The sequence below is a fragment of the Ascaphus truei genome, chromosome 2 (assembly GCF_040206685.1).
Source record: "Ascaphus truei isolate aAscTru1 chromosome 2, aAscTru1.hap1, whole genome shotgun sequence".
Lineage (NCBI taxonomy): Eukaryota > Metazoa > Chordata > Amphibia > Anura > Ascaphidae > Ascaphus > Ascaphus truei.
In genome coordinates, this window is record NC_134484.1 from 455,628,070 (window position 1) to 455,641,705 (window position 13,636).

Consider the following 13,636-nt stretch of genomic DNA (forward strand, 5'->3'; position numbering starts at 1 on the left):
GAATATTTGCAAAAACTTAACAAACAAAGTCACCGTAAAGAGCAGATTAAAACGTCACAGCTCTAATCCACATGAACTTCTACCCCCACTAACTCCCTCACAGTAGAGTTCACCTTTTTAAAAACGAGGAAAACGCTATATTTTATACCGCGTTGTTGAATGAGCGAGTAAAGATTCGGAAGTCGGCATGAAACACGGACTCAACAGTGGAAACGCTATAATTTGTGGATTTTGTTATCAAATTATCCAAGTATTTTGCAAATAAAAATATCACATACAGTATGAGCATTAGAGATGGGTGAATCCGTGTGAACCCCGCAAACAGACTTGGTCAGTTTATATCCGCACGGATTCATCAAAAACTGATGCCGGATTTGTAGAGTCTTATCCGCTGATTCAGCAATCCGTGGCGGATCCTTAAGAATCCACCAACAGATTGCTGTATCCGCGGATTACATTCTACGAATCCGCCAATGGATTGCGGAATCCGCGGAGTGCCCTGGTAATAATAATTTAAAAATCCGCAAAACGCGAATCGCGCTTTTTGAGATTGATCCGGTGAAATTGGTTTGACCAAAGGAACCGGCGGATCCAAGTTATCCCCCCAAAATTGCCCAACTCTAGTGAGCACATTCACATGTGTCAGACAGGTCTGCATTTCCGCATTATCTCTTAGCATACAATGGTGCCACTGCAGCCAGGGATTCTGGGAAATTACATGCAAATGAGCACACAATGTCAACTTTTGCTTTTTATCCATTTTAACATGGATCCCTATAAGCTAATGCATTTTACACAGCTTATTAGCTTTTGAGCACAGCCTGGGTTAAAGAATGCCATAGCCAGTAAACCTACAAACAGTTAAAAACGGTATTGTTTGGCCAATTTAATTCTCACACTATTGTGTGGTGATATATGAGCCAATAAATAAGCCTGGTTTCCATTGACAGCCGAGGCATTGGAAACAAAGTTGTCCAGAGAGGCGGCTATTGTCTGTCACAGTGATAAAGCACCGTCTTGAAGTCAAACAAAAATGTAAATACTGAATACCACTTCAACTCTCACCTTATTGCGATTTGAAAAGAAATACGTTTACTACAATATCTCAGCTGTAAAACACTTCCATGTAACAATGCCAATCTCATTCGCAACAAGCTGTCTGAAAGTTGAAAAACAAAAAAAACAACACACAAAACTCATTATTCTCAAGAAGGCCGTGATGTTTGAACAGTTACTGTATACTGACATCGTAGATACTGTGGAAAACCAATCAAAAGCCTATAGCACAGTGAATAATTATCACTGACACCTAGATATAAAATGAAATATACAGGTTGTTGTTGTACGGTGTTGTTTGTTACCGCGGTTACAAATTTATTTTCATTTAAAATATGTACTACAAGTTTCAAAATAATACATTTCATGTTTTGTATAAAGAATCTGGTAGATGAGATGTACCACTAAGTTGTTTTTTTTGATCGCTTCACAAAATGAATTCCAAGATGGAGGCTGCACCAATTTGGTTGACACTCCTGGCAGATCTAAGTTAGGGTGGTGGAAAGGTACCCTCAAAATTTTATGAGAATTGGTCCAGGCATTTCACCTGTGGAGGGAGAAAACATGTGTAACACTGTTTTCCCCCCCACCCCCCCTCAATCTTATATAGGGTCTATTATGGGGAAACCTGCTCTGGTTACTCATCTTATTGTGGTGCATACCTGCTGGTAACAGGTGGTCCTGAGTCTCCCACATGGTGTTATAGGGGTGGTCAGGACAGGCTTCTGGGGCATTGCCTGAATCATACTCACGGTGACAGTGCCTCCATCTCTTGCAGCCCCCAGAGATGTGGAGAGAAATCTCTGCAGTAGAACTTATCTCTACTTCTTCCCGATAGATTTCAGTCTCAGGCCAGAAGTATGTGGAACAGATGATCTTTATTCTGGTTGCTCTCTCACACAATCAAGGACAGTGTACAGCTTACACCAAATCAATTCTTAGCCATCAGGTCTTCACCTTTAGGATGTCCCTGGACCTACACTCCCGGCCACCAGCCAACAGGAGCAGTCCTTGCTCTTCCCTTACCCCCTGGTATGGTAAGGGGGATAGTCTTCCACCTTTCCCCGCAGGGAAGGCACCCAGTAAGTAGAGCCCTGCTCACTAGTTTGGATAGACTACACCTCTATCACGATAGAGGCACAACTGGCTAAATTGAGGAAGTGCAGTTCCTTAAGTCAGTTCCAGTAAGAACCAGCCCCTTGCCCCTGATTGGACACCGGGCCTGATTGCACTACCGTCTCTGACTCACTGAGCTGCAAGGTGTGGGGAAAACCCCTGAGTACTCCTGGCGACCTACCCTTACTAGGGATTACTGCCAGGAGGAGGGCAGACTTATAGCCCAAGACCTGCCAGGGCTACACTTGTATAAAAAAAAACAGAAACCCATCCAACTGTATACATATTTTTTTTAAACCTCAGACCCAATGATATTGGTGACCTTCAGTGGGCAAACTGACAGGGAGATTAACTAAGTGGTCTTCATAATAACAATGTTATTTGTTGCATAGCATTGACAGTGTATGCAGTGCATAACATTTTTGCTGGCATGGTCTCTGCTCCTTAGATCTTACAATCTATATACATTATACTTATTCAGGTGCCTGATGCCCAGGGCGATAAATTGTGCTTGTCCAAGCTTGTCCAAGCTCACAAAGATGTGACACCGGGATGTGAACCAGATTCCCTTACGTCACACTCAGTCTTGCTGTTCTCAGTCAGTGTCTGTACTCACTGTGCTACTCCTTCATCCCGACATCTTTGATGTTCAGTCTTACATCCCATTTCTCCTGTTAACTTTAATTGTGAATCAATTTTATGCGTAGAGAAATTGCACTTTTAAAGTTGTGGGCACTTTTAAAGTTGTGGTTCAACATTTAAATGTGTGTATTTTGCAAAGGAATTCAGAAAAGGTGTTCTTATCAATAGTAGATAAAAAGAAAACACCTCATCCCAACTTTTACCACCGTTTTATTTTTTTTTAACCTTACCTGAACCGGGGGTTCCTCTGAGCTTATCTGTGCCCACCTATCACCTCCCACCATCCTCAATTCCCACAACATTTGTCATTTTTTTGTGTTGGTCGTCATGGAGAAAACAGTTATGGTGGGTCAAGAAGGTGAGGAGACCAGGGATCAACTCCACGGGACTTCCTGGTTAAGGTAATTCAAAAGAAAATTGTAAACCGTGTAGGTTGCTGCTACACAAATCTGGGCACATTACTTGAAGAAGACACCTGCATGTTTGGCAAGCCCTGCACATTATACTTTAATCTTCTTTAATTAGCAAAGGGAAATTGATTTTCCATTTAGTCTGGGAGCATTGAACACCAGGGAGCATGGCGGTTGCTAACGTTTTTCAGGAATCACCACATTGTAAGGTGCTGGTTTGTGCACTTGGGACCTTACGCTCTAGAACTGTTAAATCCACGCTCATAACATGATGTTAATCTAAAACAGGAGCCAATGCTGTTTCCGGAGCTAAAATGTTTTACCCTCAAAGCCAATTTTATGCAAAGTCAATGTCCAACATACTGTACATCTCGTTAGCATAGGCTTCACGTCACATTTTTGAAGAATAATGTTATTTTTTCTCCCAACAATGTGATATTATGCCAGTCTTGGTATTACGCCTATCCAGACACTAAAAGAGAGCTTTAGCTCGAGTAGAGAGCAAGAGGAAAGGAGAGGGAAATAACGCCAGGAAACAGTGCTATATTATTTAATTGATGCCTAACTGTGGCGTCACACCCATTCAGACCCTGCAGAAGACCTATTTCAAAATCTGGGTGGCAGTAACCCAAAGTTTAGCCTTTACTTAAATAATGTAACATTAATTCCCTGTGTTAATTTGAATGGACTTAGTTTATAGGGAATGCTATGAAATTGACTCATTTGCATATAATTATAAGTAACGTCTATTATAGTTAACTTAACATAGTTAACGTCTGTTATAGCTCTATAGAGGAGAAAACATGACTTCATGTTATGCTACTATCCTTTGAAGCTACAGTCATTGGCGGATTTCCCATTAGGCCTTGGGTGGCAAAATTTGGGGGCGGCATACAGAGGCCCCGCTCTCTTCCCCACGGATTGACAGGAGAGAGCGTGGGGCCTCTGTAAAGGTTTTTTTAACTTCTTTGTGCCGCCCTCCTCCTTCTGTAGCATCACAGCATCAAATGAAGTGACAGCGTCACATGACTGCGATGTCATGAAAACGCAGCATCACGTGACGTTGCAGCGTCATTTGGCGCTGCATAAGGAGGAGGGGTTAGTACCAATGGGTGGCAACATTTTTAAACCTGCCACTGGATACAGTGTTACTATTAACAAGACATTAAGTTAGGCTGACGTCACATTAAGTGGCTTAACAGAGCTGAGAGCATCAGGCCCCTATAGATTTAGATTTGCAGGTATGTACTCATATTGGGTGCTAACCTTATTTAACCATGTAATACATATGTGATGTGCTTTGAAAGGGGAAAGAGGAGTAAAGTTCAGTTTGTACCTTCATTTCTGGGTATATTTCCTTCCTTCTTGCAATGTATATTTAGTACTGTTTGTTTTTCATGTGTTTGCTTTAGGAATAACAGTAGATACTTGTATACAGTAGCTGTAACCTGCCCCATCTTTGTTTTTGTTTTATGTAGTGTCGTTTCTGTGTGCAGTTATACTTTAATACGCTGCTTCATAAGAAAAACACTTTAATAGGTAACTGTTATTCTGTTTAACAAGGCATATTGAATAGATCTTGAAAGAACACTATGTTTTTTGTAAGCCATGAAATTGCTATAGTTACAAATAAAACACAACTCGTTGCATCTGTAGCCCAGTTTCCCCCACCCTATGGGAGATGTGGCGGCTACTGAGTGTGTGGTGCTTTACCTGAGGTTCACAGGAGGCCTGAACCTCCGCTGCTGGGAGCCTGGGGTGTACCTGATCCGCCTGGTGACAGCGCCTCCACCTATGAGGGATCCTAGCTATACTGGATAACCCTGTCACAGGACAATATAGAAAGAAAGGTAAGGGAAGCGCTTTAAAACAGGTTTGTGGTAAGAAAACACCTTTATGACAATGAACTATAAATGAATAAAATAAAACAGAATAGTGCTGAAAGAATAAACGTCAATGATAGGTGTAATGCACTGATGAATGGCAGTTGGAGCAAGCTGCTGCTAGATGGATGTCAGAGCAGTAACAACAGGGCAATGAAGAATCCTGGTAAAGATCACAGTCCTATGACCAGAAGGTGTGCATCTCATTGCGGCTGTAGGGGCTCACTGGTAAGTACCAGCGCGCCTCAGCACGGGGCGCTGACCATGCCCGAGGCCTATCATTGACTTTTATTCTTTCAGCACTATTCTGTTTTATTTTATTCACATGCGGAGCCCTTGCTGTAATGGCTGTAATGGCTGCCGCTGTGTGATGCTCTGCGCGGAATGTGCCAAGATGGCCACGCAACTCTGAAGTCCTATGTTCATGCGCGTGCCGTACTACGCATGCACGAGGAGTTGCAAGACGGCATCCGTCTGTGCCGAGGAGCTTAGGTGATGTGCTAGCCCCCCAACGGCCCTCTGCTATACATCTTTATGCTAAAATGAGTATTAGGATATTACATTTATTTTTTAAGTAATGAAAATGACAAAGATCAAACAATTTTAGATGAACATGCTGTCACTGATAACATCAGTTTACTAGCATTCACGTAAACAAACGTACTTTAACCCTTTGGGTGCACCAAGACATAGGGCCTCATGCAGTAAGCGTTGATAAGGGAATTATCACCATTTTATAGCCAAAATTGGGTTTGAGATTCAGTAAGCGCCGATAAGTGCTTGATTTCGCCAGGTTTCGGAGCCGATTATTTTGTTATGGCCAGTCGGCTGCCGATAAGCCTGTTTTCGCCACTGATCGCCACTTTTTTAAATCGTCTGGATTCAACAAAAAAAATCAGCTTATCGGGGCTGATCGGCACTACGAAATTGAGATGTTATGGCCGATTTCTCCCGCCAACTAAAGTTGGCAGTTTGGACGGGAGAACGATCGCTAAGGCTGCCGGAACGGCACTTAGAAAAAAAAAATCTTCTGTACATCAATGGAGTCAATGGAGCGGGGACGTATAACAGTATAGTACTGTTTACGTTTCATTGCTCACAATACAAACGTCATTTGCATTACAGTGTGGGGGGCATTCCCTGCATTGTGTCACGGCTGACGTGTATTATTTGCATAACATTATACTTTTACATGTTTGCAGCATTTGCGGGTCACATTACTCATCATGTGATGATGTGGCAAGGGAAAATACTATACTCAACTCTTAAAGGAGAACCTCACATCATAGCACACATTTTACTGCATTGATCGACAATTGTTTACATGATGTTACACATGTCACACATGTCACACATACACCGTATATTCATGTTCCTTTACATTACACAATGCTTGTAATGTGTCACGCATCTTTAAACGTTCATGTACATCTAAATTCTCATGTTTACATCTACGTTTGGTCCTCCCTATTTTCATGACGTCACTTATTGGACGCGCAATCACATTGCATATTTACATTATAACCGTTGCATTACAAGCACTTCAACCTAACTTATACGCACATGTACAGTAATTCATCATTGGGACACCTTGTAAACTCATTCTATAGCAACTATCCTCATTACACAAATGCATGCATATGCACATGACTATTCATTGTTGGCAACATGTCACAATAACATGGCTAATTACACATGTTACACAAAACTTTTCCCACATCAATCTCAGCCTTTTTGTCTCATTACATGACTGACTCTTGCGTTCACAAGTTTTACATGCATTGCACATGCAACTATTTATTTGCAAGCAATGTTTCTACAAAGCATCACGTCACATCATTGGCAAATATCATCATTCCCTGCAGAATACACACAACAACTGCACACAGCTTGCCACACAAGTACTTTATTATGTTCATGTAAAACCTTGCATTTTACTATGTCACCTGACATCATTATACCTATTTAAAGGACGCCCATTACCTGCTCATTCACAGCTACTCATTTCAAAATGTTGAGATTGTTTAGGAGACGGAGGAACATTCTTTTCTATGACATGCTTGATGATGAAGACAATCATATAGGGCAAGGGAGGGACACACCGAGGGACAGTGACAGGGACAGTGACGCGGATACGACAGGGACTGGGAGAGGGACAGGCCGAGGGACAGGGAGAGGGACAGGAGATCAGAGGAGAAGACAGAGGAGACAAGTTGTGCCTCGTCCGCGTCTGTACAGGGAGAGAACCCTGTTAGATGGGATGAGTGAGGAGGAGATTGTAAGTCGCTATCGTTTGAGTTCAGCAGCAATCTTAGCTCTTTATCAGGAGATAAGGGGAGATTTAGATTTTTTCACAGCCAGAGGTCGTGCAGTCCCTGGGCTTGTTAAAATGCTGTGCTCATTACATTATCTTGCTTCCGCGTCATACCAGACAACTGTGGGCATAGTGGGCGGGGTCTCGCAATCTACATTCTCGCGGGCCTTGACCCAGTTTCTCTATGCACTCAATAGACGCGCTAGGAATTATATTCATTTTCCTACAGAGGCGACAGAGTGGCTGGAAGTCAGGACTGGCTTTTATAATATAGCAGGGATACCATGTGTGCTGGGTGCAATCGATTGCACACATGTTGCTTTGATTGCACCTAGTCAGAGTGAGCATGTGTACCGCAATCGGAAGCACTACCATTCACTCAATGTACAGGTGGTATGTGATGCCACGATGAGGATAATACATGTGGTACCCAAATTCCCTGGTTCCAGTCACGATTCCTCTATCCTGAGGAACTCTTCAGTCTTCCATGCGTTCGAAGAGGGACATTTTGAATATGGTTGGCTGCTGGGTGAGTACACATTTACATGTTATAACACAAAACACATTTTTATTTAGGAATGTTGGCATTGTAGAATTTGATCACTAATGTAAGCTTATGTGTGCTCCATTCATTATAGGTGACTCAGGATACGGAATTAGGCCGTGGCTCTTGACTCCGGTGCTAAACCCTCAAACTGAAGCAGAGGAGAGGTACAATGCAGCCCATATATCTACAAGATCTGTTATAGAGAGGACATTTGGCCTACTCAAAAACCAGATTTAGGTGTCTGGACAGAACTGGTGGGGCTCTTCTATACAAGCCTCAAAAAGTCTCTGATATTATCCTTGCCTGTTGCATTTTGCACAATGTTGCACTCAGGCACAATGTACAATCAGACCTAGCTGAGCCTTTGGTAGACGAGCATCCCACCCATGTAGCTGCTGAAAATGAACAAACAGCCAGTGGTGGCCAGACACGCCAGAATCTCATCAATTCATTTTTTTCTTGTAAGTAAAAACAGATATGTTCCAAGTTCTACTTTTATACTTACATTATGTTATCTTAACAATAATTTTTTTTTATATAACCTTCTGTTAGGACACAGATGAATATGGGTTGCACACCTTTCTTTTCTCTGCTGTGTGCACAAAGGGATGTGGCACCGGTATGTTATTGTTGCACAGGTTATATAATCCCTCTTCAATTGTACTTTAGTTGTGTGTATGTGAATACAACTGGGGTAACAAAGCACTAATATTTTAGCATTGTGTTGTTCCTTATGCTAACACAATACACATATTATGCCCATACTCATTCATGCTTCTAGTATGCTTACATACAATGTTATTGGTGCAGTGTAACATGTACATCCATATGATGTGTACACCAGGCTCATTTACATTTTGAATGTCATTAAATATACATGGTGTTGCACATTTAACACCAAATACACACTTTGATGTGTTGTTTACGGTACTGAAGATGGCATGTCAATGTTTGCAATTTATATATTGTTCCTTTGCATTATAGGTATATTTGCAGTATGACTGATCATGGTATGTATATTTGCTGACATCTCTCATAAGATGTGGCTACCTCAATCTTCCTATAATTATTTGAACTAAAAACCCAACATATTGGTTTAAACACAAATGTTACATATATGTACTTTCTGTATCATGTATATGCATTTAGCTACTCTTGAGGTTTCATGTGCATTGTATTACAAAATGATTACTCACATTTCATCACATTTTATGTATGTTTCCTTATAATTTCCATTAATGTAATATAGAGGTGTTTGGAGAAAAGGGGATAACTGTACTTATTTGTTTACTTACGGGAGCACATTCATCACTAGCATAGACACACTTTTTAAGACAACTGTTTGTGTCTCTATCAATTGGTGTAGGATCCATGTATAACACCGACAAATGATAACACCAGCTTTATTATGGTAGCTTATATCATCATATTGACTATACTATGTATTTTTAAACGATTAATAAACACCGTAAACTATAGTTAGTTAGGTTAATGAAATATACACAGAAACGTACTTCATAACATGATGGTGATGTCATATTCAGAACATCATGCATTGGAGGGGCCATAACATCTGGCCAGTAACATTATTTGCTACAGTCCCAAACCATTTTATCTACATACCCATGTAACAAGAGATTTTAAATATAAATGGCTACTTGGTTGTAAGTGTCCTTTACATTGGGAGAAGGAGTGGCTCAGTGAGTAAAGACACACACTGGCACTGATAGTTTGAAGCAGGGGAGTCTGGTTCAATTCCCGGTGTGGGCTCCTTGTGACCTTGGCCAAGTCACTTTATCTCCCTGTGCCTCATGCGGCAAAAAAACATTTGTACGTTCCACGGGCCAGGGACCTCAGGCTGAAACATGTGTCTGTAAATCGCTGCGTACAACTAGCAGCCCTATACATGAACATGCTCATATTATTATTATTATTATTGTTACATAGTTTCGACAGTCATACGTTCCATTACACAATAGAATACACAAATGTGTTAGCAGAGTGGGAATGGTTGTTATATAAAAAACACACCATGTCATAAAATGTTAGTAGTCATTAAAGAACACTCAAGAAAAATTCAAGAGGCACTATTTTGCAACATCATTATGTTAATTAAGTGCTTATGCAATATAGGCATAAGGGTATCACTTTTTTAATTGTTTGTTAATAAGCGCTGCAAGCAATATAAAATTAGTTCCATATGTAGTATAGTAGTCGGTGGCTCCTCCTCACAATCATCTCATATAAAGGTAGACTCTTCTGAAATCATACATTGATCCGATTGTATCTTCCCCGACATCTCTGAAATACAGCAAACACATGATGGTCAAATATGGCACCTTACTATATATGTATCCGTGACAACGCGTTACACAGCTCTATATGATTGTGTACATACACACGTCACTCATTTATATGTTACAACTACAAGTGTACATCAGTATGTAATTTTTATTATCATTTGTAGCAGCCATAACTATGTATATGAAGTGAACGTTGCCTGTATACTGAAAAATGTGCGCGCACATCTTAGTGTGCGCACGCACTTCACGCTTGGCTCCACTAACTGTTAGCGCATGCGCAAAACAAAGCGAACGTTGTGCGTTCAATACATGTAGAAAATACCAGTAAACATCACATCTTTATTTCAAATACAATGAAGATGAAACTAAAATCATTCTAAACGAGTACATCTGTATTCTTTTAAACCAGACGTGTTTGGACAGAAAGGACGGCCGATAACACAATGCGCAAATGCAATACGTGTGACGTCATGTTAAGCCAGCGTGAAACGCACGCTAACACTCCTCCCACTCAATTAACATTCGGCTAACGCCCAGGGTACGCCTACAAACACTGAGCCGCACGCATCACACACTGCAGTTACCGTTACTATAACAAAACATGACAGCCAATAGGCTTTGAGGCGCGCACGTCGCTTGGGGGCGGGACTTACATCCGTAATCCTTTTTAAGGACGCCTTGGCCCATGACAAGGGTCCCACGTCATACGTGGTGGACCCGGTTTTCAATGTTGTAGATGTTGCATGATAACAAAACAGGTATGTGTTAGAGTTATGGAAAAATGTTGCTAATATGTTTAAAGGGATAGGAAAGTACGTATATGTATACCGTCAGCAATGTGTACTACTCTTTCAGGTTCTACTATATTGTATTAGGAAACAATTTGTTTGTGATCGCTACATGTTATGCAGTCTGCAATGTTACGCTGTATCCACGCATTGAAAGTGAAAATGGTGGTTACAAAAAAAAAAAAAATTTAAACGCAGAGTCAACGCATAACGATTGTTATATTTACCATTCTTCTAGAATTAACTCTTCGCCTGGCTGCAACTGGTCGCTCCAGAAATGCAAGGCATTTTCATCCACGCTTGACCCAACCGCTGAATCCAGTATGACACATATCTCCTCCAGGAAGCGCTCATAGGAATCGCCACTGCTTTCTTCAAATAATTGGTCGGGAGGTAGGTTCATTTCTTCGGGTTCCCATTCCAATGCATTTTCAGCTGAAAGGCTTGGTACATAATCATAGTACTTTTGTTCTTGTACAATGTGGGTTTCAGGAATGGAGGCTGCAGATATTGCAGCACGTATCGATTCAAACGGATCAGTAGTAGCGGATACATTGCTATTGCCATTAGGAATAAATATGCCTTTCACGACAATATAAGTGCCGTCTTTCAGGAGAAATTGTTTTTCCTGGGCAATCTTCCAGAAACCATAGGTGTGTTGTAGCTTATCCTGGTCACGTTCAAAAAAGTCATTACTTGATAAAGTGAATCTTATTGAGGAATTAAAATTCCGTGCATGCTTACGGTCTTGGTAATAAGGATATTTTGCTCGAATGAAATCATCGATTTGGCGTGTGCTTGCTTTCTGTCCGCGACTGTTCAAGATGGCTTCACAGATCATGTACTTATACCCTAAAAGGGGATTAATATTGGTAACGAATTCATCAGCCATGTCTGAGTAGCACAAAAGCTGTGTGCAGGTCTGTGTTATTTGCTCATCAAAATGAATGTGCTGAATGGCTAACAAACTCCTGTTTTTCCTTGTCAAGGTCATCAAAACTAACTACTTTGACTCCTTATTTCAAACGCCAATTGGCTTTGTAAATCTAATTGGGTTAACAGTTGTGGTTAGTGATATGGGACTGTGGGAGAAACATTTCTCCTTCTTTTATCTCGTTTCTGAAAAACATCCCTAGACTTTGAAATCGTTCACATAGTGTTTTTTTGAAAACTAACAAAGACCACTGTGTGAAAATAGTTCTTAGCCAGGCATATCAGTACAAACACACACCTGCAAAAGAAATGTTTTTTCCCCGCTTACATTTCTGTGTGTATGTGAAAGTCTGGTTAACTCCCTGTCTGCATGAGTTTAAATACGTGTGTATATATATATATCTAAATATATCTCTCTTATAAAAATATATATATATTTATATATTATATTTTAATTTTTTTAATATTGCAGGAGTACACACAACATTGATGGCAGTAAGTATACCTTGTATGAAACCTATTTAAATGGTGAGAAACATGATTGAATGAAGTAATAAACATTTGTTTTAGCACAATACTGTTAGAGTCTCATACTTAGGATATTTCTCAAACATTATGCCTGTATTATTAAAATAGTGTGCATTCACAAGGAAGCATGAAGTGTATTAGTTTGTAAAATACATGTATACCAGTTTATATAGTACTATATATATATATATATATATATATATATATATATATATATATATACACACACACACACACACACACACACACACACACACACACACACACACACACACACACACACACACACACACACACACACACACACACTCAGTGTGTGTGTGTGTGTATATATATTTTTATACATTCTGAGATGTTATTGAAACAAGAACACACAAATGATTAAAGGACAAAATTAGAATGCCCAAGCAAGGCAAAGGTAAGTAATAATTTACACATAATCCTGCTGTACACGTACAAGAAAGATGTTTGCAGTTACTTAGGTGTTTTTATAAATGCATGTGACTAATATGCATATGCAATTCTTACATCAATTAACACACCCAAATGCAATGTTTTGCTGCAAAGTCAATGGCAGCTTCTCTAAACTTTGCAACTGGTTCCAGGTGGACCATTACTGAACAGACGATTAATACATAAATATTTATAACACTATTCATTAATTGAGTGTTAACATTTCCAAAACTTCACGTGTGCAAGAACATACTTGAAAGTTTGGAAACAACACAGTCTTCAGCATACATACAATAGTAATTAGATAATGTGAAGTCAACAAAACAAGGCCAAAGACATATTTTCTGAATTATAACATTTATTTTTTTTGTTCCTTTTGCGAGCGAGTAACAGGCCTGCTTGTTGTCTCTTGAATTTTCCTTTTTCTTTTGCCACCAACTTTAGGCACAGCAGAGCCACTTTGAGTGGCCTCTGGCACTTCACGGGCAGGGCTTGTGGGCAGTGACTCACCTACAGGGCTTTTGGGCAGTGACTGTTCACCTACGGGGCTTGTGGCCAGTGATTCACCTACAGGGCTTTTGGGCAGTGATTCACCTACAGGGCTTTTGGGCAGTGATTCACCTACAGGGCTTTTGGGCAGTGATTCACCTACAGGGCTTTTGG

The 13,636-nt window shown here is 40.4% G+C and overlaps 1 protein-coding gene across 12 annotated transcripts in view; it reads left to right on the forward strand.

Moving 5' to 3' along the window:
* The window catches only part of LOC142487903 (vasoactive intestinal polypeptide receptor-like), a 313,067-nt gene that overhangs the window by 80,939 nt on the left and 218,492 nt on the right, over positions 1–13,636 (forward strand). The window contains exons 4-6 of one of the 12 annotated variants that reach the window (XM_075587979.1): positions 8,953–8,978; positions 11,298–11,452; positions 12,465–12,487. The exons of 8 other annotated variants lie outside the window; for them this stretch is intronic. The gene's annotated coding sequence lies outside the window, so the exon portion shown is untranslated. The remainder of the gene's footprint in view (positions 1–8,952; positions 8,979–11,297; positions 11,453–12,464; positions 12,488–13,636) is intronic. 3 more of the 12 variants (XM_075587978.1, XM_075587980.1, XM_075587982.1) reach the window with 3 other exon arrangements.